The sequence below is a fragment of the Dasypus novemcinctus genome, chromosome 8 (genome assembly GCF_030445035.2).
Source record: "Dasypus novemcinctus isolate mDasNov1 chromosome 8, mDasNov1.1.hap2, whole genome shotgun sequence".
In the NCBI taxonomy this organism is placed as follows: domain Eukaryota; kingdom Metazoa; phylum Chordata; class Mammalia; order Cingulata; family Dasypodidae; genus Dasypus; species Dasypus novemcinctus.
This window is the reverse complement of record NC_080680.1, coordinates 9,368,071-9,390,920: the sequence shown is the minus strand read 5'-3', so window position 1 is coordinate 9,390,920 and position 22,850 is coordinate 9,368,071.

The following is a 22,850-nucleotide window of genomic DNA, read 5'->3' as shown; positions in this document are numbered from 1 at the left end:
AGGAAAATTACCCAAACTCTCTTGACATTCACTGCATGGAGTGAAGTACAGATTCACAGCTGCTGCAGGCTGTGCTGTCATGAAACAATTTCTTTTTGTTTAGAAAGCCCCATTGCCTGTGAAGGCAGGGTGGCAGACAGGGAAAGAGTTCTGACTTTCTTGGCAGCCGAAGTGGAACTTTGCAAGTGGCTCGCATCATAAATTAATTCTTTGGAGGCTAATCACTGACTGGTTGGAGGCCAGCTGGTAAGACAGGCCCAGGTAGGGTTGGCAGGTGGAAGCTGTGCCTCCAGGCTCTGCACAAGCAAATTAGCCATGGCAAAATTAGTGCAGACAATCCACTCTGGCTTGGTTGTCAGGTTTTGTAAATCTGATTGAAGCGAAACCCATTTTGTCTGGCTTTTTCTCTCTCTCTTTTTTTTTAAGTCATGGCACCAAATGCTGGCATTTCCCCTGGATTTTGACAGACACTATACTTCTGCACCTCTAGCACATTGATTATCAGCTTGTGCTGCTAGACCTCATGCCTGCACTTGCTTTCCCTTCCCATTAACACATCTCTCCAACCATTCCCCTAACAATTCCAAAGGCAGCAAATTTACTCCTATGATGAGATTCTATAGATTCATTCATTCATTCAAATTGGATGGAACACCAAAATCCACATTTTGTGAGGGGTTGCAAAGATTCCTTTTTCCGGAAGAACAAGGGCACCCCGTCCTATGCCATGGTTGTGGAAAGCTCATGCTACATATCAAAAAGGCCTCGGGCATGTCATAGGATGACTTCTATTGGGGAAAACTTAATTAATTGCTAGATTAAATAGTGAATTTCAGGACATACGCTGAAAAAAGTTTGAATGTGTTTATTGTCTTCACCTAAAGCTTGTGTGAAATATCCAGAATAAACAAATTCATAGAGAGAAAGCAGATTAAAGGTTACCAGGGTCTGGAGGTGGAGAAGGGAGAACAGGGAGTTATTTCTTAATGGGTGTAGTTCTCTTTTGGGCAAGAGAAAAAAAGTTTTCATTTGAAAGGTGGTGATAGTAGCACAACATTATAAATATAATTAATGCCACTGAATTGTACACTTGAAATGGTTAAAATGTCAAATTTTGAGGTATATCAAAGCCACCACAATAAAAATAAATAAATGGAAAGAGAGTCATTCCTTTTTGACTTAAAGTATTTTATTTCTACAAATGGGTCCCACAATCTCTTTAGCAGGGCCAACACTTAGACTGTTATTAACTAACAACTTAGTAGATAAATTGACAGTTCCTTAAGAAAAGCAAATTAGCTCCAGGAGTCAGGAAATACCACTGAAGGACAAAATAGAGACCTCGTGACCATTCTTCAGTTTGTCCAAGGGCTGACTCGATTGCTGGTGCTTGGGCTGAGAATTGTGGCTTTGCATTGAAAAGGTCTCAGAGTTCTGTTATTTAATAACATATCATGCCATGTGCTCAAGCCTCATCAAAGAGAAACTGCCGTGAACGCAGCGACGTAAAGCTGTAATGCAAGTCTTATCCTTGACAAAGGGAAAAACGAAAGCATGCTGTTTCTCCATATTAGTGCCTTCTTTGTAACTTCTCATTTTTCAATTGTTCACTAGAAATCTGCTCAATACAGAAAAACCTGTCGGGATTCCGTGGCAGAAAGCTAATTCGGTGAGAAAACATTCCAGAAAGCAAATGGTGCCATGTGTTGGTGAGAGGGCTGGAGGGCAGGCTGCAGATGCGAGGGTCTCACACCCGCCCCTGCCAACACTGGGGAGGCTTTCGTTCCTTGGATCCACTATCAGCGCCCAGGCTATGGTGCCCTCAGCAGATCGAGAGCCACTGCTCTAGGTTGAGCATGCAGGATGATTCCAGCCCCTACCAAGAGGGAGGCCCCAAGAGGTGCTGCTTCTCCTGCAAACAGAAGACTCTGGCTCGGGAAGTGAGCTTGGCTCAACAGATAGGGCCTCTGCCTACCACATGGGAGGTCCAGGGTTCCAGCCCAGGGCTTCCTGACCGGTGTGGAGCTGGCCCACATGCAGTGCTGATGCGTGCAAGGAGTGCCCTGCCATGCAGGGGTGTCCCCCCAGTAGGGGAGCCCCATGCGCAAGGAGTGCAGCCTGTAAGGAAAGCTGCCCAGCGTGACAGGAAGTGCAGCCTGCCCAGGAATGGCGCCGCCCACATGGAGAGCTGACACAGCAAGATGATGCAACAAAAAGAAACACAGATTCCTGTGCCACTGATAAGGATAGAAGCAGACACAGAAGAACACACAGCGAATGGACACAGAGAGCAGACAACGGGGGAGGCGGGTGGGGAAAGGGGAGAGAGAAAAATTTAAAAAGCCAACAGATTTCTAAAAAAAAGAAGATGCTAGCTTTGTAATGTCACCACTATCCCCAGAACTGATACCAGGCAGTTCCAAATCTCTGCCAGTACTGCTGGTGCTGGCTGGTCCACCGGCACCAAGGATTTTCTTGGCTTTGCCATTAGAAAAGGTAGTGAATAGATACTGGGAACTCAATTATTGCTCAGAAGAAAAAAAAAAGAAATGCAAACAAACAAAGGCGAAATACTCCTGTCAGTACCAACAAAATCTTCGGAAATGTAAGTCACACTTTTCCCTCCCTGCTCTGGAATGAATTCATCTTACTAATTAAATCTAAATCACCTGCAACACCCTCCCGCAAGGATGCCAGGAAAATGTCATTTTAGCCTTTCCTTCCTCTGCAGTATAAAAAGAACAACAGAAAGAGAGTGAAATAGAGGTCAAGCACCAATCTACTTTATCCCTACACAGCACGTGCAAGAAAAATTTATATTAAATACTTTATTTTAAAATGCCATTATTTAAAATTTATTTATAGGCAAAAAATTTTTTAAAATTAAGGTTTACTATTTTATAATAGTTTATCTTAATGTGTTAGGAAGTAACATTGTGTAAATTATCATCCTCTATCTGCACAGACATTTAAAGAATTTCTAAGTCATCATTCCCTCACAAAAAGAAAAAAAAGTCAAAGAAACTTATAAACTTATTAAAGTTTCTCCAGTCATAGTCTAGAATACAGCAATCTGAGATGTCTCTCTTTCTCTCTCTGTCTCTTTCTCCCCCTTAAATAACAAGGGCAATCTTTACACCACAGAACTGCAAAGCTCCAGCTAGGAAAGGTGTCAGTTAAATCAAAGGTTCAACAATGTTATCAGGAACCAGTTCCTTCCCACTGTCTGCCCTGGCTGCTCTAGAAATGGGTTCATCAGCCGGCTGGTTGCAAGTCCATGAGTTGCATCAAGACATATCAAAATCCAAGAAGGGAAACAGTGGCTTCTTATGATCAGCTCTTGAAAGCAAGACAATTTTCTAGAATTTCTTAGCCTATTTTCCATCACATCTCATTGGCCAGCATTAGGCCAGAAGCTAATCAACCCATTAACCACGACAGATAAGGGAAAGAGACCAATCCGACTCAAACGTGATGTAGAGTGTGGGGTCAAGCTTTCTTTGAGATCTGGGTGATAGAGAAAACTAAATAATATTGAGATTCTATTAGGAAACAAGGAGAAGAGACTTCTGAAGTGTAGTAGTTAGATCAAGACAACTGGCATAATTGGAATTGTTCCAGATAAGCCTGGACTGTTTAGATAGAAGGAAATTGGAGTCTGAGATTTCTTATATTTGGAACAGCTCCACCTCAGAAATCTCAAACTCCAACATCCTTTTATCTATATAGTAGCAAAATAGAGGTTCAAGTACTAGAAGTTAAGAATGCCTGATAATTACAAACACAGGTTTCTGGAATGGAATTATGTCGAGTCAAGAAGAAGATGAGTCTTGGGAGATATGTCCTGAGATTCCCAAGATGGGATGATGTCTGAGTGGTTAGTAGAGAGTAGTGATGTTTCCCCTTTCAACCCTTCCAGGAGCAGAGGTTTCTAGATACACTTTACCTGCTCAGGGACCTCTAAATATTCAGGAGGCAGGGATTCCTCTTCAGTTATTGTTCCATACTCTATTCCAAGTGCTATCATGTGTGACTATTAATTCATACCCCTGCCCGACCCTTCCTGTGAAGCTCCAGATTATACATATCCAATTTCCTGCTCAACCTCTCCAACCGGATGTCATACTCAACACGTCCAAGGCTGAATCAAAGCCAGAAGTCTTCATGTTTTTAGGTTACAGTTTCTCTAAACTCTTACATCTAATCCTTCACTAAGTCCAGGCAATTTTATCTTAACTCTCAAATCTGACTCCCACCATTTCTGCAACCATCACTAAGGTACATCTTTTGTTTAGACAGTTGAAGGTATTAAAGGAAATATGTCTCATTTGTAACAAGGAAATCATTCACCTCCTGATATTTTCATACTGGAGAATCAGTAGGTACTCTCTAAAATTGGTACATGAAGATATAAAGGTTAAATATATAGTCATATAAAGTCACCCACTAAAAAATAAGTATGATTAAATTCTCCAAACTATGAGAAAGACATCTAAAGGAATATGCACAATAAAACAATTTTAAAAAAAACTTATTGCAAAAAAAAAAAAAAAAAGAAACAATATGAATAGACTTAAGTGTAAATATGTTACTAGAACCATGACCAAATTCCTAATTTAGGGTAGTACAAAGAAATGGGAAAATTTGACTTGGATTTACATGCAACTCAGATTCATAACAGTTGTAAATTTTATGTAAGAGGAATTTAATAGAAAGAAAAATGACAAGGAATTTTGGGGCTGTAGCAGTTGAGAGTAGGTACTTGATTTTTACCACGCCCAAGTTCCTTCATAAACTAACATAACGCCCTGGGCCTTGGGTTGATGAGGTCGATGTTTAAATATGAAGTGCAGAGATCTCCCAAGATCTACAGGGGAAAAAAAAATAAAGCAGAAAAGGTAAAGGATTCCAAACTCCCCAGCCTCAAAGTATGGCTAAGGGACTAGCTCTTCCTTTCTTCAAATCTTGGGCAAGATGGGAGTATTTCAAAGTTGTCGGGACCTGGAGGGCCTGCCGTCTGTCTATTCCAGGGAAACTGGAATGGAGTTGTGTGGACCTCTCCCTTGTCCTTCAGTTGAGAGATAAACGTTGCTCACAGAGGAGGTGGGAGAGGGGCTGTGCCCGGAGGCAGGCAGTCTTTCTCTTGGAACCTAAGCAGAATAATACGGATTTCCCGGGTCATAAGCCAGTGGCTACGCTGCAGAAAATGCCTATTATCTAATTTTTACTGCTTTGCCTCTACCTGGCACTCTAACAACTTGAAAAATGCTAAACCATGAACCGGAAAAGAATTAAAAAGGAACAGGTCACTGAAGGGGAAATAGTAAACTACAAGGAAAATTAAGCTGAACACCTACAACAGAAAAATCTTGTTAGAGTTGAACTAACAGGAGGTCAAAGAGAATAATATTCAAACATTGCATTAGTACACACACACACACACAATTTTATGGATTTAAACCAGGTTTTCAAATTTAAATTTTCAATAATAGAAATAGAAGGAAAGGATAATAATGTAGTCATTTGGTAAATTAGATGGGAGAAATACATGTCTGCACAGACAAGATAAATCAAGGTATCAGAGACTTGGTGGAACACCTTTGTAATCAGATGCATCTAGTAATGTTTCCTGAAGGTAAAATGCAAGGTATGCAGATGAAATTATACTTAAACAGTCAACATAAGAAAATTTCTGAGAGTTGATTGAAAAAAACACACATTTGTCCCTTGAAATAATTCACCAAGTATTAGGGAAGATTAATGAAAAGATGTATGCCTGTCTGGAAGCAATGCCTGAATCAAAGGGTAAAGGATAAAGAGAAAATCTTCCAAATTTTCCAGACAGAAGGAGCATGCTTCTTGCAAATTAAAAATGAAGTGGGGTCACATTACACCTTTTATGGCAACCCTAGGAGCTTTGCATATTGTCTGAAGGGGCACACAGCAAATGGAGAAATCTTGATTCAACAAGATCTACTGAATCTCAGTAAAAACAATGAGTGCCTTTGGCATTTGAGATATACACGTTCCTATCCACTGCCCACTGACCCCTAGCTCAGTGTAATAAAAGCTGTACTCTGGGTGAGTGTGGCCCCAAGGAGAGGACTCCCCCTCTACCCAATTTCCATTCTAGAGCTAGGAAAACATCATGGAGGGGCAGATCACTGCAACTTGCTCCCTTCTGTGTTGAAGAAGCACTGTTGCAGGTAGGCATGTCTAAGAGGACTGAGGTTTCCCTCTCTTACACAGCCCCCACTCACAGGGAAGTATCTCCAAATAAGTAGAAGCAATCTGAAAATACTGAACTTAAATACCAATTTCTGGCTCATAGAGTGGAAGTTTCACATCCGGAAGAATAATCAAATAGCAGGACCTACCATCCCTTCCATGCATCTCTGTTGTAGAGCAGAGGTGGAGCTCAAGGAGAAGGGGGCACCACAGTGATGGTGCAGTTTTGCAGAAGTTTTTCCCAAAAAGATAATGGAGACCAAATGGACAGCAAGCTCTGCAGCTCTCCCTAAGGGTCTAACTTTATTTGTAATGAAATATTTGGGAGGTTCACACCTAAGGGCATGGTCAAAAACAATGGAAATTTGATATTGAAAAATTAAGAAGGGTGAAATGGTAGATCAATTAGAAAGTTAACAGAGAGAACAAAGGAAAGAGTTGGCTAAGAATATCTCTCCTGGGGTCATAGCAAGCCTCAAAGATTAGCAACATCCATCCCTGAAAAGGGCTCCAGCTTTAATTGGATCAGATAGTGGGGCAATTTATGCAGTAGAGCATTGTGGAAGACAATATAGCCATCTTCTGGGAATTAGTGGAAGCTAAGAGAAGGGTGTGACACAAATAGAGGCAGAACAGTTAGAATTTAATTGGGGATGCCAAGGGAAGGCAAAGCCGAAGAGAGAAGAGCTAGAGCTGTGGTTGTCCCTGTTGATGTGCATATGCCTTAAGCTTCACTCTGAGGAGCAATGCCAGAGGTTACACACTGTGGGAAAGTGATGTACTTGCTGAACCACTCTAGCCAAGTTACAAAACAAGTAAATAAGCAGGTGTAAAGCAAAAGACAACAAGCCCCAAATGTGTGTATGGAGGGGTCCCTAGATAGAGTTGCTACGATATTTTATGTAATATGGACAGTGTTCAGCCAAAAATTATAAGGCATGCAAAGAAATAGGAAATTGCAAACAATATCCAGAAAAAAGAGCAGGGTTTGTATATTGCCTTTGTGGGATCCCAGCTGTAGGATTTAGCAGAAGACATCAAGATGTCAATCTACTCAAAATTATTTACAGGTTCAATGCAATCCCAATCAAAATTCCAACAGCCTTCTTGGCAGAAGTGGAAATGCCAGTTATCAAACTTATTTTGAAGGGCAAGAGGCCTGAATAGTCAACAACATCTTGAAAAAGAAGAACAAAGGCATAGAATAGCGTCACACTTCTTGACTTTAAAGCTTACTGCAAAGCTCCTCTGGTCAAAATAGCATGGTACTGACACAAGGATAGGTATGTTGACCAAAAGAATTCAATTAAGGGTTCAGAAATAGACCCTCACATCTACGCTCAATTGATCCCCCACTTCCCACGAGATGACTCCCTCGTCTGCTTGCTCAATTGTTTTGCTCATTGTTTTTGCTTGTTTTATTTTAGGAGGCAGTGGGAACTGAACCCAGGACCACTCATGTAGGAGGCAGGTGCTCAACTGCTTAAGCCACATCCACTCCTTGCTTGTTGTCTGCTCATTGTTTTTGCTCGATGTCTGCTTATTGTCTGCTGGCTGTTTGTTTGTCTTCTTTAGGAGGCACTGGGAACCGAACCCAGGACCACCCATGTGGGAGGTGAGCACTCAACTGCTTGAGCCACATCTGCTACCCCAATTGATTTTTGACAAAGTACCCTCAATTAGGAAAGAATAACCCCCTCAACAGATGATACTGGGAAAACTGGATATTCATATCCAAAAGAATGAAAGAGGACTCCCTATCTCACATCATATAAAAAATTAACTCAAAATGAATCAAAGACCTAAATATAAGAACAAGGACTTTAAACTTATGGAAAAAATATAGAGAAGCATCTTTAGTTATCATGCATTAGGTATGGTTTCTTATATGTTATACCCAAAGCTCAAGCAATTTAAAAAAATAGATAATGGGACCTCATCAAAATTAAAAACTTTTGTCTATTAAAGGACTTTATCATGTAAGTGAAAAGACAACCTACTCAATGGGAGAAAATATTTGGAAAACACATATCCCATAAAGGTATAATATTCAGAATTTATAAAGAAATCCTACCACTAAACAATAAAAAGACAAGCAAGCCAATTAAAAATGGACAAAAAAATTGAATAGATATTTCTCTAAAGAGAATAGGCAAATGGCTAAAAAGCACATGGAAAATTGCTCAATATCATTAGCTATTAGAGAAATGCAAATGACAGTGAGATATCATTTCATACCTATTAGAATCAATATTATTTTGAAAAAAAGAAAATAACAAGTTTTGGAGAGGATATGAAAAAATAGGAACGTTTATTATTTGCTGGTGAGAATGTGAAATGGTGCAGTGGCTGTGAAAGACAGTATGGTCATTCCTCAGAAGCTAAGTATACAAATATCACGGGACCCGACAATCCCTCTACTCGATATACATGCAAAAGAATTGAAAGCAGGGATGCAAAAATACGTTTTCACCCTAATGTTCATAGGGGCCTTCTTCACAACTGCCAAAATACAGATGCAAGCCAAGTATCTATCAACCAATGAATGGAAAAACAAAATGTGGTTTACCCGTACAATGGAATATTATCAGTCATTAAAAGGAATGAAGTCCTGAGACATGCGACAACATGAATGAGTCTTGAAAATATTAGGCTGAGTGAAATAAGCCAGACACAGAAGGACAAATATTGTGTTAACTCACTGATATGAAATAATTTTAATAAGCAAATACGTAGACTTAGAATATGGAATATTGGCTACCAGAACTGGGTTGGAGATAGAGAATGGGGAGTTAATGCTTAACTTGTACAGAATTTCTACTTTGGTTGATTGTAAGGTTTTGAAAATGGATAGTGGTCGTGGTAACACATAATTAGAAACGTAATAAACAGAATTGAATTATATATGTGAATGTGGTTAAAAGAGGACATTTTAGATCATATATATGCTACTAGAATAAAAATTAAAAGATAAAACATAGGACTGTGTAACACAGTGAACCCTATTTTAAACAGTGGAACATTGTTAATAGTAGAAGTATAAAAATTTTCATTCTTGAATTATAACAAATGTGTCACATTAGTAAAAGGTGTTAATAGAAAGGTGTTAAATGGAAAAAATACACTTAATGTAAATTATGGATTATAGTTAATAGTACAATTTTAATATTATTTCATCAATTGTAACAAAGGTAATACATTAATGCAAAGCATAAATAATGGGGGGTATATGGGAATGTTGTAATTTTTATATGATTTTTACATAAACCTAAAACTTCTCTAATTAAAAAAAATTAAATAAAAAGTGTAAAAAAACAACTTTCATAGCTTAAAAATGTAAATGAGTAAAGGTAAATGACAGAGAAAAAAGTAAATGTGTAAAGCAAGTATACATAATTGTATTTTTAGGTCTATAACATATATAATTGCAATATATTTGACAATAGAAAACATAAAGTACCTGGGTGGGAGCAGAGATATATTGAAATAAGGAAATGGCACAGATGTAACTTGCATCCACAAGAATAAATAAAAAGAAACTGAAATTAGAAATAAAAATGTTATTCTAGCAAATTCTAAGTATATACTTGCTCTCCTTTCTTCTCTTTGTGTCATTAAAGACATAAAAATGTAGGAAGTAGCAATTATAACAATGTATTGCTGGGTTTGTAAAGTATAGAAATGCAATCTATAACAATAATAGCGAGAAAAATGAGGGGAAGAAGAAATGGAGCTATATAGGTATAACGTTTCTATACTTCATTGGAATTATTTTAACATGTACATGAAATACATACCAACAAATAAACACATATACTGTAAACCCTAAAGCAACCTAAGAAGATTACTTAACAAACCTTTAAAATCCATCAGAGGAAGAAAATGTTACACTAGAAAATAGTTGCATATTGAAAAGGAAGGCAACAAAGAAGAAGCAGAGAGAGAAAAATAGTATTAGGCAAATAGAAAAAAAAATTAAAATGGTAGTTGTAAATCTAATCATATCGATAACAGCAAGTGGGGATAGATTAAAAAATCTAATCAAAGGCAAAAATTGTAAGACTGGATACAGCAACAAGATCCAACTTTATGCTGCCTACATAACAAATATCTTAGATTAAAAGATACAGTTAAAAGGATAAAAATATATATTACACTACAAACAGCTACTGTAAGAGAGCTGAAGTGGCTACCTTTAATATCAGAAATCATAGAATTTAAAGCAAAACTAGAGTTATAAAGAGAGACATTTTATAAAGATAAAGGAATCAATCTTTCAATTATAAACACAGGTGTGCCTAATAAAAGAGCCTAAAAACACATGGGTTGAAAACAGATAGCATTGAAGGGAAAAAAAGATAAATATTTAATATTTACATATTTAATAACCCTCTTTCAGTAATAGATAAAACAGATAGAATATGATCAAGAATAGAAGACTTGAACTACACTATAAACCAAATAGACTTAACAGACATCTGAAAGATACTTCACCCAACTACCACAGAATATAAAATCCTTTCAAATGCATATGGACCATTCTCCAGGGCAGACCATATGGTAGGGCATAAAAAATCCTCAATGCATGTGAAAGGATTAGAATCATACAAAGTATGATCTTTAATCAAAATGGAATGGAACGGAAATAACTGACTTGAGGTAATTTGGGGGAACTCATAAAAATATGTAAAGCAATCAGCACATCCTAAATAACCAATGTGTCAAAGAAGAAATCACATTGGAATTAGAAAATATTTTGTGATAAATGAAAACAAAAGCACAACATACTGAAACTTGTGTGCTATAGCTAAAATGATGCTGAGAGGGAAATTGATATCATATAAATTCAATGCATGTATCAAAGAAGTACCTAATCTTCCAGTTTAAGAAACTGGAAAAAAAAAAGAGCGTATTAAACCCAAAGAAAACAGAAAACAACTAATTAAAAATCAAAGACATAATAAATATTAGAATGGAAAGAAATGAAATAGATAAAATCAATGAAAATATAACTTAGTTCTTTGAGAAATATGATTTATATTGCTGATCTTACAGAAATTATATAAATTAGATGGGACTAATTCCAAATAAGACACAAAGTACCAAGAGTGACTTAACAAGAAATAGATAATCTGAACAGATCAATAATAAGGAAAGGTATTGGATTAAAAATCCAAAGACTTCCCACAAAACAAAACTCAGGACCAGATGGTCTCACTAGTGAATTCTATGAAATATTTAAAGAACAGTTAGGGTGGCAGACTTGACCCAGTGGATAGGGTGTCCGCCTACCACATGGGAGGTCCGCGGTTCCGCACCTGTGTGGAACTGGCCCATGCACAGTGCTGATGCATGCAAGGAGTGCCCTGCCACGCAGGGGTGTCCCCGTGTAGGGGAGCCCCATGCGCAAGGAGTGCACCCCGTAAGGAGAGCCGCCCAGCATGAAAGAAAGTGCAGCCTGCCCAGGAATGGTGCCACACACAAGGAGAGCTGACACAACAAGATGACACAGCAAAAAGAAACACAGATTCCCGTGCTGCTCACAACAACAGAAGCGGACAAAGAAGATGCAGCAAATAGACACAGAGAACAGACAACCGGGGTGGGGGAGGGGAGGGGAGAGAAATAAAATAAATAAATAAATCTTAAAAAAAAAAAGAAAGAAAAATTAGCATCAATTTTTCATAAACTCTTCCAAACCATAGGAACAATGGAAACATTTTTAAATTTCATTCTAAGTCCAGTATTACCCTCATATCAATAGTAGAGAAAGACATCAAAATGAAAGAAACCCCCTGATCAATACTCCTTATTAATGTAGATGCAAAACCACTCACCAAAATATTAACAAACAGAATCTAGCAACATGTAAGTGTATCATAAACCATGATCAAGTGGAATTTACTCCAGGAATACAAGGTTTGTTTAAAATCCAAAATCTATTAATGTAATATATCATTTTAACAGAATAAAGGGGAAAACAAACCACAACCATCTTGCAGAAAAATAATTTCACAAAATTCTTTGAATGTAAAAATACTCAACAAACTAGGATTAGAAGTGAAATTCTTCAACCTAATATATGAAAGTATATAAAAGCCCCAAAGCCAGTAATATACCTTTTGGTGAAAGGCTGAATACTTTCTCTTTAATAAGAAGAACGAGTCAAGGATATGTGCTCTTGCCATTACTATTCAACATTGTACTGGATTTTCTAAGCAGATTGCAAAAGATACCCAGATTGTAAAAGAAGTGAAATTATCCCAATTAACAGATATCATGATCTGGTATGTAGAAAATCCTCAGGAATTAAATAAAAATACTTTTGAAAAATAAAAATACTATTGCACTAACAAAAGGCTATCTATGTTTCAGGATATGAGATTAATTTCCAAACATCAATTGTATTTCTATATACTTGGAATGAACAATCTGAAAAGTGAAAATAAGGGAAAAATTTCATTTACGAAGTCTTCAAAAAGAATAAAATACTCAGGAATACATTTAACAAAAAAAGTACAAAGCTGATACTTTGAAAACTAGAAAACAATGTTGAAAGGAATTCTAAATAAATAGAAAGATATCCCATGTAAGACAATTTTATATATTGATACATTTTATGAGAGTAAAGCAGTGTGGTGTGATATTAAGTGACAGAGGTGGTACTTATTTATATAGAAAAGTTAAGTAAAGGTCTCTCTGAGAAGGTGACTTTGAGTTGAAATGGGAATGAAGAAGAGTCAGTTGGTACTCTCCAGCCCACCCTGGATACTGATTAGGACCATCTCCAGAAGATACTTGAGGATTATATGCCTCTGCCAAGCGGCCGTAGGGAATTCCCCGTGCATCTACGGGTTGAGGGGCAGCTGGCCATGCCAGAAGGGCATCTTGCTAGCCCTTCAGGGCCAGCTAGAGGCAGGTTCTTCGTATAACACCTACTCCTGATAATGGAATGCTGCTCAGCCTCCTGAGATTATTGGTGGGTGAAGGACTTCTTGGGCCACCTGGTCACCGCAGGTCTCGTGGTTAAGAGTCTGCTTTTGCTAGATTATTGAACTAGGAGCTGTTTCTCAAAAATAAAATAGTTATAACTGAAAGGCTTTTGTTAAAGAAAATTCTGGGGCCTCCGTGGCAATTCTCCTATTGAGTTTGCTCTTGGCCACATAGAACATTCTATTCTGTTGGTGCTATTTCTCTAATGGTTCTGCTTGGACTGTATGACAGGGCCCAGTGGTTCTGCAGCCTGGACAGCTGGACAGCTGTTTCTTGCCCAAGGACCCATTCAAATCCATCAGGCCTTCAGATCAGAGCACAATATGCAAATGAGTTATAGGCTACCTGCAACATTCAAATAAGTTCACCTGGCGTTGTACCATTTTTTTCATGGTAGGAGACCTAGGGGGTAGCAACATATTCTTACCTGGATAGAGAATATTTTTTAAGACCTACACCCAATACCTTCCTGAACTCTTTTCATGGTATTTAGCCCCTCCTTCTTAAGAACCCAGGTTGTAGCAGTTTGATATAGTTATGAATTCCAAAAACAGATATTGAGTTATGTTTGTAAGTTGGTGTGTACCTGAGCATGATTGACTCATGATCAGGGCTTTGATTTGGCTGACTAAAACGAGTCTGTACCTCAGGTCCTGTCCTGTAGTACATTAACTGGAAAAAATGGGAAATGGAGGGCGTCGAGGTCACATGGAGCTAGAGTTGAGAGACCCTTGGGGATGTACAGAACAGGCAAGCTGCCGCCCTGGCCGCAACTGATCTGGTGTAACTAGGCATTGTAATGGGGAAGAAAATGGGCTTACTAGCACCACTCCAAGTACCACAGGCTGCAGTAATCTGTTCCATCAAGGAAAACACCATGGAAGTAACAGGCATAAGTACGGTTGCCCATTTTAGGAGACAGTACAGCCTAGGAGGCTAGGGACACGAGTTCTAATTACCTCTATTGAGTTCACTAGCACAGCTTTGTTCACACTTATTCCCATAGTTGATGCTTTCAATGCTTTTATAAGTAGTCTCATTTTAGTAAATTTTATTTTCTAGTAGTTTTGTTGATAGTATGTGGAAATACATTTGATTTTTATGTATTGGTACCATTACCAGTTAACTTGATGAATTTGCTCATTATTTCTAGAATCTGTAGCTTCTTTTGGTGGATTTTTTACATACAGAGTTTTGCTGTCTATGAAGAATGACAATTTTCTTCTCTCTTCAGTCTTTATTTTCTTTGTGTTTGCTTTTGCTTCCCCATCCATTCTTGTTCAGGCTAGAATCTCCACTATGGAGTTGAATAAAAATGAGAATAGCAGGCATTCTTGTTGTTTTGTTTGTTTTTCTGATCCCAGAGGAAGACTTTGAAATCTTTTCGTTATGATGCTTACTTTAATCTTTGTTAGCTTGTTTATATAGTTCTCCAGATTAAGAAAGTTTGCTAAGCATACTTATCATTAATGAGTGTTGATTTTTATTATTTTTCTGCATCTATTAAGATAGTCCTTTATTCTATCAATACGTCACATTCTTGCAGTTTAAAGTATGTATCTTCTAAGCTGTATAGAATTAGATAATTTCCTAATCTAGTCTGACAATCTTTTCTTCTCAATTGGAATTTTCAATTTTCACTCCATGATTTATCCTCTTTCCAGCTAATAAAATTAGTGGTTTATTTGGGGTTAAATCTACTATCTCACCCTGCTTTTTTCCCCTCTTCTCTGGGTGCTGAAATCTTTATCTTAGGGGAGAAATTGGAATTTGATTTAAAATATAATTGACAGTTATGAAAACTAGTTACCAGAAAGAAAGCTTGTGAATAAAGTAGATTCAATACCTTTTCTTCAGTTTCCTGATATTAGTCATATAGCAGAGAATATTTAAAATTTTTCTATACTGCAGGATTCCCAACATGGCTGGGTGTCAGAATCAAAAGAGGACGCTTCAAAAAGACAGAATATAGATTTTACTTGATTCAATTACACTGGAATGAATCTGTGCATGCTTTCTTTTTCTTTTTCTTTTTATCAAGTAATTCTCAGTTGATTCTGAGGTGCACCTTGCTTTGGAGAAAACTGCTTTAAGTAAATTTTAAATGTGAACGGTAATGTAAAAGCAGGCTATGTGTGACTCACAGGATATCACTCCCAAACAAATGAGCTAAATGCTCATTCTGAAAGAAATACACATTTACTGAAAATTCACTCATACCTTAGGTAAATATATATACATAGTTTAGATATGACTGATACGGGTGAATGGGTAAAACTAAAAGTTCCATTTATATCTGAAAAGAGTGGAATTACTTCTACCCATTTGAATTGCACTTATATTTACACTGACATGAAGCAAACATCATAAACAGTTCTCAGATTGCTTGTGTGGGCCGTAGGAGGGCAGTAACGATGATATTTAATTTTTGTTTGCATCCAAAATTACCTGACAGAAGGAACATACTGGGTTTGGAAAAATAGAACAACTATAACATATCCCTAAAGATCTACCATCACACAAAAACCCTGAATGTGTGTTCCTGGGTGCCCTAGTTTCCTTCCATCCCCATTTCCTTCTGTGGGGGAAAAAAAGGAAGTAATTTGGTTCTTGCTGTGGGAAGATTTTCAAGTACTGCTTTTTAAAGAGCAATTAAAAATGAATTGTGAGCAGTATTTGAAAAGAGTGTTTCATTCCTAAAGCTATTGAGATAAAGGTTAAGTCAAGCCCTCAAGAGTTCTCTCAAAAGCAATTTTGGATAACAAAGTACTGTGCAAATTGTAATCATGAGGGACCTTGCATAAACTCAACACTGAACTCCCTATTGTTCACAACTGCATCAAACACATTTTAAGGTTATTATCAAAACTTCAGTGATAAAGCAGAAAATTTTTAAAACAAAATTCCAATCAGAGTAGGTCAGGAATCAGAAGAATTATGATGAATGCCAAGTTCCCATGGCATGTTGGCGCACCGTCCAACATACAGGGGTCAGAAATGTCCTCTCTGGTGCTTTACTCTGTTGACCAAGTTCAGACTCTGTATTTTGCTCTCTGCCCCAGGAGGCTGCCCCAGTGAGTTCTGAGGTCATTGGCCTTCCTGTTGGGTTTTCCAGGGGTGGAAGGTGAGAAGGAGGTCAGGGAGGACGGGGGGTTGCTTCATCTGCTTTTCTCGAGGTGAGGACATTTGGGGCTGGCAGGTTTCTCCCCTGAACACTGTCCTGCTCCAGCTCCTGCTTCAGGTTCTGAGGATCAGGCTTTCCTCTAGTCCTGTACGCGCAAGGGTGAACCCAGCAGTTCCTTTGCAGCACTACCCTTTGTGGAAACCCTACAATCTTCTTGCATCTTATCAAAGACGGTGTGGGTTTGGAGCAATATGGAGCAGTACCTTCCTTAATCTTATCCATTCTTGTGGGCGAAAACGTATTGTAAGGAGGGTCTTGTAATTAGCATACTTCAGTTAAGGTGGGGCCCAAAGTGGGTCTTAATCATCCTATACAAGAGAATTAAATTCAGACAAAGAAAGAGAGAAAGCCTTAGAAGCCAGAGGCTGAAAGCAACAAAACCCAGAAGAGAGGGGAGAGCCCAGCAGACACCACCACGTGCCTCGCCACATGGCAGGCGTCCAGGATTGTCAGCAGCTGGCCTTCGGGGAGACCGCATCACCTGTTGATGCCTGTATCTGGATATTTTCGCAGCCTCAGAACTGTAAACTTGTCAGCTAATAAATCCCCATTGTGAAAGTCAGCCAGTTTCTGTTATGTTGATTTTGGCAGTCTAGCAGACTAAAACAAAGAGTCTTTTCATAAATTAACTCCCCTCAACCTATCATAATTTGGAGCCCAGGGGATACATCCTGACATGTAAATTTCATCAAAAGTTACAAACAATTAAAAATACGCATAAAGAAATTAAAAGAATAGAAAGGAGATGGAAAAGAATTTAGTAGAAGGTAAAGAAAAGTCAAACATAAAAATGTTGTACGGCTTTTATTTTTTTTAATTTACTGATGCACTAACCGTTTGCTGGTTCCTAGATCCAAACACAAAATTGATCTGTTAATAAAACCTGATGATTTCTTAATAGATTTTTTCCAAGGAATTGAATAGAGTACATGAGACTACATTTACCATGCAGAATATCTTGAGTATCAATCATCACAGAAGTTATAATGCTCAATTTATACTCAAAAGCCAGTTACAGAGTGTTGTAGTTTGGTATTGTTTATGAACTCCAAAAATGCATATGGGGTTATGTTTGTAAACTGGTCTGTTCTTCTGGGTGTATTAGATTGTATTAACTTTAGAGATTTCACTTTTACCTGATTAAATTATACAGAGCTTTGATTGGGCGACATTAGCAGGACTTTGTGTCCCCACCCTCTTGGTGGGTGGGGACTCACAGAGAAAATGAAGTGGCAGAGTAGAGCGTTTTGAGTTTTGATGCTGGAGCCCAAAGAAATAAATACACAGAGAAGCAGATACGTGAAAAGGAGAGAAGGCTCCATTAGACATGGCAGAGGTCCTGGGAAGAGAGATGAGCCATTTGCTTGAGAGTTTACAGCTGGCCTTGTGGAGAGAGCAGAGCAGCTAAGCCCAGAGAGAAATGCACCAGGGAGCGAGATGAGCCCTCCAGCCTACAGCTGAGATTGGAAGAAGCTGGACCACCTTGTTTTAAGAAGGAGAAAGGCTAAACCTTTGCAGGTGTCCCCTACCATCTTGTGTCAACACGTGGCAATAGACTTTAGGTAAGAAACTTCCTCTTACGGTACCTTGAGTTGGACTCTTAAGGGCCTGATAACTGTAAGCTTCTACCACAAATAAACACCCTTTATAAAACCCAACAGATTTCTGGTACTTTGCATCAGCACCCCTTTGGCTGACTAGTATACAGAGAGACAAAAAGATAATGCAACCAATCACTGACATAATTACACTGGTAAAAATACCTGTTCAAATAAGATGGGCACAATGAGGAAAACATTTGAATACAAATCATTATTTCATTTTGTGTTTGGAATAATTGGTTATTTTCTTTTTGAAAATATCCTGAATGTTTTTATGATGTTATATTTGCAGTATATGCAAATTGGATGGGGAAGAAAAGAAAAGCGACGGTCTAAAATGAGACTAAAACCTAGGATACTGGACACTTAATTTAATATTGTATTTACTAGAAATTTCCTAGAGGCCACATTAAATTAGACATTTAATAGCCAGAAAGCACAACGTATGTCTTTCAAAGTCCTTATTAATCTTGAATTTACATATCCCTAGCTGATTCCAAAATAACCTGGATAGACTTTTCCAAGAAAAATGAACATTACACATTTTCTGAAATGCATTATTTCTTTTTTTGTGTTCCTTTCTCCCTCTCTCTTTGCCTCCCCTTACAGCAGTGACTGGGGAGAAGAGGCCTTGTGGAGGCAAGAAGAAAGGGTGAGAGAAGCAGCTGCTGAATGTGTGCTCTGCATTTCAGACAGAAGCTGCCAGCACAGTGGTACTGCTCCTGGGAAACGGACTGACTGTTGGAAAGTCGGGGCCTGGGTCTGATGCCCCTGTTAAAAAGTGTGTAATGGATGGACAGATGTTTGCTTGAATGAGCAATGTCCATTGTTGGTCAGAAAAGGGAGACCCATTACTACTTGCAGGGGAGGGGTCTCCTGGCTTGGAGGGCAGCAACAAGTATACTACAGCCTGCCACCAGGAAGAGCAGTCTTGGGGTTCCAGCCCACTCCACGGTTGCAGGAGTTGGGTCAAAACAAGAACGTGACCCAGACAGGCGCTGAATGGACCAGCATTTATTCATATAGCGAAGAGGTGGAGCAAAGCCAGCTTCATTAGTGGGCTTCGGGCTCCCATGGCCAGTGAGGCCTCAGTGCATGGCCAGCACAAGGACCTAGATGGTCTGTACACCCCTTTTGGACCATAGTGGAAGGCTGCTGCTCCCTTCCCACCAGGAGCAGGTAGAGCGGCCTTGGTGGCAGGTGCCATAGAACATACATCCTTCAGTCAAGCTGTCTCCAGGAGATGTTTGTGTATGCTGAGAGTAAAAGGGGAAAGAATGTTCTTGCAGACCACTATCTGCTGGCAGATGGGTTGGGTCTCCAGGCACTCCAGAGGAGGCAGCAAACCCACATTTATCATCCCGTCCTAGAACCAGGCTAGCACAGGCCCAAGCACAGGATTTACTTGCCGGTCACAGGGATAGGCTGCAGTTTGCACTTGGACCATCCCCTATAACATCCATGGTGTAAGGTCATATGAAGCAAGCAAGGTATAGATTAGCCTATAGAATGTAATTTAATTTAGGAGCAAACGATTCAATAAAGTAAAAAGATACATGTGTGTATAGGTGTATGCATGAGCATAGAAAGCATAAGGAAAAAGGTAAGATGGGCATGTGACACACACCTAACTGTCCAGAGGGGCTGTGTAAGGAGATTATATATACAATATATACTACTTGTGTGGTGTTTGACTTGCTATAAGCATGTATTACGTTTGTTATTAAAGCAACATCCAGGAAATAAATTTTAAAAAATAAGGAGAAGATGAGTCACCAGTCTTGAGTCTTGGGATAAAATTCATTGGTTTAGTTCTGCCCCTGACTTACACTGAGACCTCAGCAGGTCTAGACATTTACCTCCCAATAGGCCTGAGGAACTGACGGGGTGTAGAAACCTTGATCATCGATGAAGTCTTACTCACTCAGTGTTCTCCGTGGCAGAGTTAGTTTTCTAAACCTGGTGTCACACCAGAGCCACCTTTGTAGCTTTTAAAACTTCCTCATATGGCAGCAGACTTGACCCAGTGGTTAGGGCGTCCGTCTACCACATGGGAGGTCCGCGGTTCAAGCCCCGGGCCTCCTTGACCTGTGTGGAGCTGGCCCACGCGCAGTGCTGATGCGTGCAAGGAGTGCCATGCCACACAGCGGTGTCCCCTGCACAGGGGAGCCCCACACGCAGGGTGCGTGCCACGCAGGGGTGTCCCCTGCATTGGGGAGCCCCACGCGCAGGGAGTGCGCCCCGTAGGGAGAGCCACCCAGCGTGAAAGAAGGTGCAGCCTGCCCAGGAATGGCGCCACCCACACGGAGAACTGACACAAGATGATGCCACAAAAAGAAACACAGATTCCCGTGCCGCTGACAAACAGAAGTGGACAAAGAAGACGCAGCAAATAGACACAGAGATCGGACAACCCGGGGAAGGGAGAGCAATAAATAAATAAATAAGTCTTTAAAAACAAAACAAAACCAAAAAAACTTCCTCCTATACCTGAATGGTACTCTGGAAGTTTCTTAATCAATAACCATAATCCACACTCAGATCTGCTAGGTATGTCTATCTGTAATATCCATTTCTAAACTTGAGAAATAACTACAGAATGTGTTCAGGGAACCACAGGGCCCACTATGAGTTGGATCCAAGTCAAAACCCCATTGATTACATGGCTTCCATAAGGCCCCACTCAGACTGGTCGACTCCTGTGATGTGCTGTACCTTGCAAGAATTAGTGTCAGTTCAGGGTCAGATCCAGCAGTCCCCAAAGTCTACTTATTTCCTCTTCTCCGGTGCACAGTCACCTTGATAAATGGTTGCAGGTCCATTTAGGGAAGACTGGGAGAAATATTAACTGTATAAAATTTTGGCAGTGTGGCAGGGCATTCACCTCAAAGGAACCTGATCTCCTGTTCATCCAAAGGGCTCTGGGACTGTAAACTGGCTCAAGACCAGTGTGGTGGTTTGAAGCTGTATATACTCCAGAAAAATATGTGAAGCCATTGAATAGGCTACTTCAGCTCAATGACCCACTTCAATCAAGATAGGCCTTAATCCTCTTACTGGAGCCCTTTATAAGAGAATGGAATTCAGACAGAGAGAGGAAAGCCATGGAATCAAGAAGATGAGATCAACAAAACCCCTGAAGAGAAGGGAGAGACCAGGAGATACTTGCCATGCACCTTGCCAAGTAACAGAGGAGCTAAGGATCACTGGAAGCTGGTCTTCAGGAAGAAAGAATCATCTTGATGATGCCTTGATTTGGACATTTTTCCAGACTCAAAATAGAATGCCAATAAATTCCCATTGTTTAAGTCAAGCCATTTCATTGTATTTGCTGGAGTGGCTTAGGAAACTAAAACAACTGGGAATTGATTGAGGGGTCAGGATATCTGTCTTGATGATTCATGCAGGACTTCTGCTCACTAGATGTAGAGCTTTCCTGCTTACCCACAGCGTGTAAGACTTTAGTAGCCTGCCCATCTAGTTCAGTTCCAGGGACACCATGATCAACTACTCAGCAAAGACCCCCTTGAGTTAGACTATTCTGATTATTTCTTTGGCCCCACCATCCATTACAGAGTCAAGGTATCTATGTCTACCTTGGCCTCTGCCACCCCAGGATGCCATCGTCATTATTGTGCTTAGGGTTTCCAGTTCAATGGCAGCAATTCCTTCTGTAATATCTGACCTAAGGAGAAGAGCCACCACCACGTTTTTCAAGGATGTTGGATCTCTCCTTACAAATTTACTACTCATAGTTATGGTAAAAGGTGTGCCCTCTGGATTTGGGGGGCAGGGCAGTATTAAAACTTTAATCTTCATAAGAACTTGCTAAAAGTGCAGAAAACCAATCAGAAGAGCAGGAGGGAAATCACTCTGCTTGCCCAAGTTGTTCTAAAGCCAGTTACCTGTGGACTTCCTTAAGTCACATCACTGTTTGATTTTAACAAGAGGAGGTCAGGATACAGAGTTCTCGAATATAATTTCTGTGGGAGACCTGGGGTTAACTATAGGTTTGGGTTAGAACTAATTTTGTCCTAGGGATATCTGCTTTACCATCCTCACAATTCAGTGACTGGTATATCCTAGTCATAACTGCAATTGCAAAGAGAAAACTTTTAGAGGATGGATAAATAATGCTCTGTTGTCTCCAAAACATCCTGAATGCTTGCAGGTATCCACAACCACTCTTGGGGGTATGTGGACTTGAACATTCTTCCTCATATTTTCTCTCAAGAAATAGACTAGATGGGGCAGGATGTAGAGATGGTCCAAAGACCCCATGGGTCACTAAGTTGAACCTCAGATCTACTCAAACAGTGACTCTCAAACTTCAAAGTGCCCACAAATCACTTGGGATCTTAATAAAATGCAGATTCCAAGTCAGTAGGTCTGGGATGGGGCCTGAGTTATTGTTTCCAACAGACTCCAGGTGACTAGCTGCTGCTGCTGGCTTACAGATCACACAGAAGAGTGAGGCGTTTGAATGAACCCAGCCTCAGAGTAGAGCAGGTGACAGCACTGGCAGTACTGATTCTGTCTCTGTGTGGCCTGGCACTTCTGATTATGTGAAATGCTCAGTATTGAGAAAGAATATGTGATATCTGTCCATATACTGTGTCTTTTATATTCCATCCAATCCAAGATGCCATAGATTATAAGATGTAAATAGTTCTCTATTTGAAGAATGCCAAAATATGGGAAAATGATTTTTTGGAAAAATTTAAACTTTACACACATACACACACACGCACACTCCTAAAGTCTTATGTGTGCTTCAGGGTAATTTACATGATGCACCCCTCCTCCCATCAATACTTTACATTTCTGTACTTTCATGGGATTTT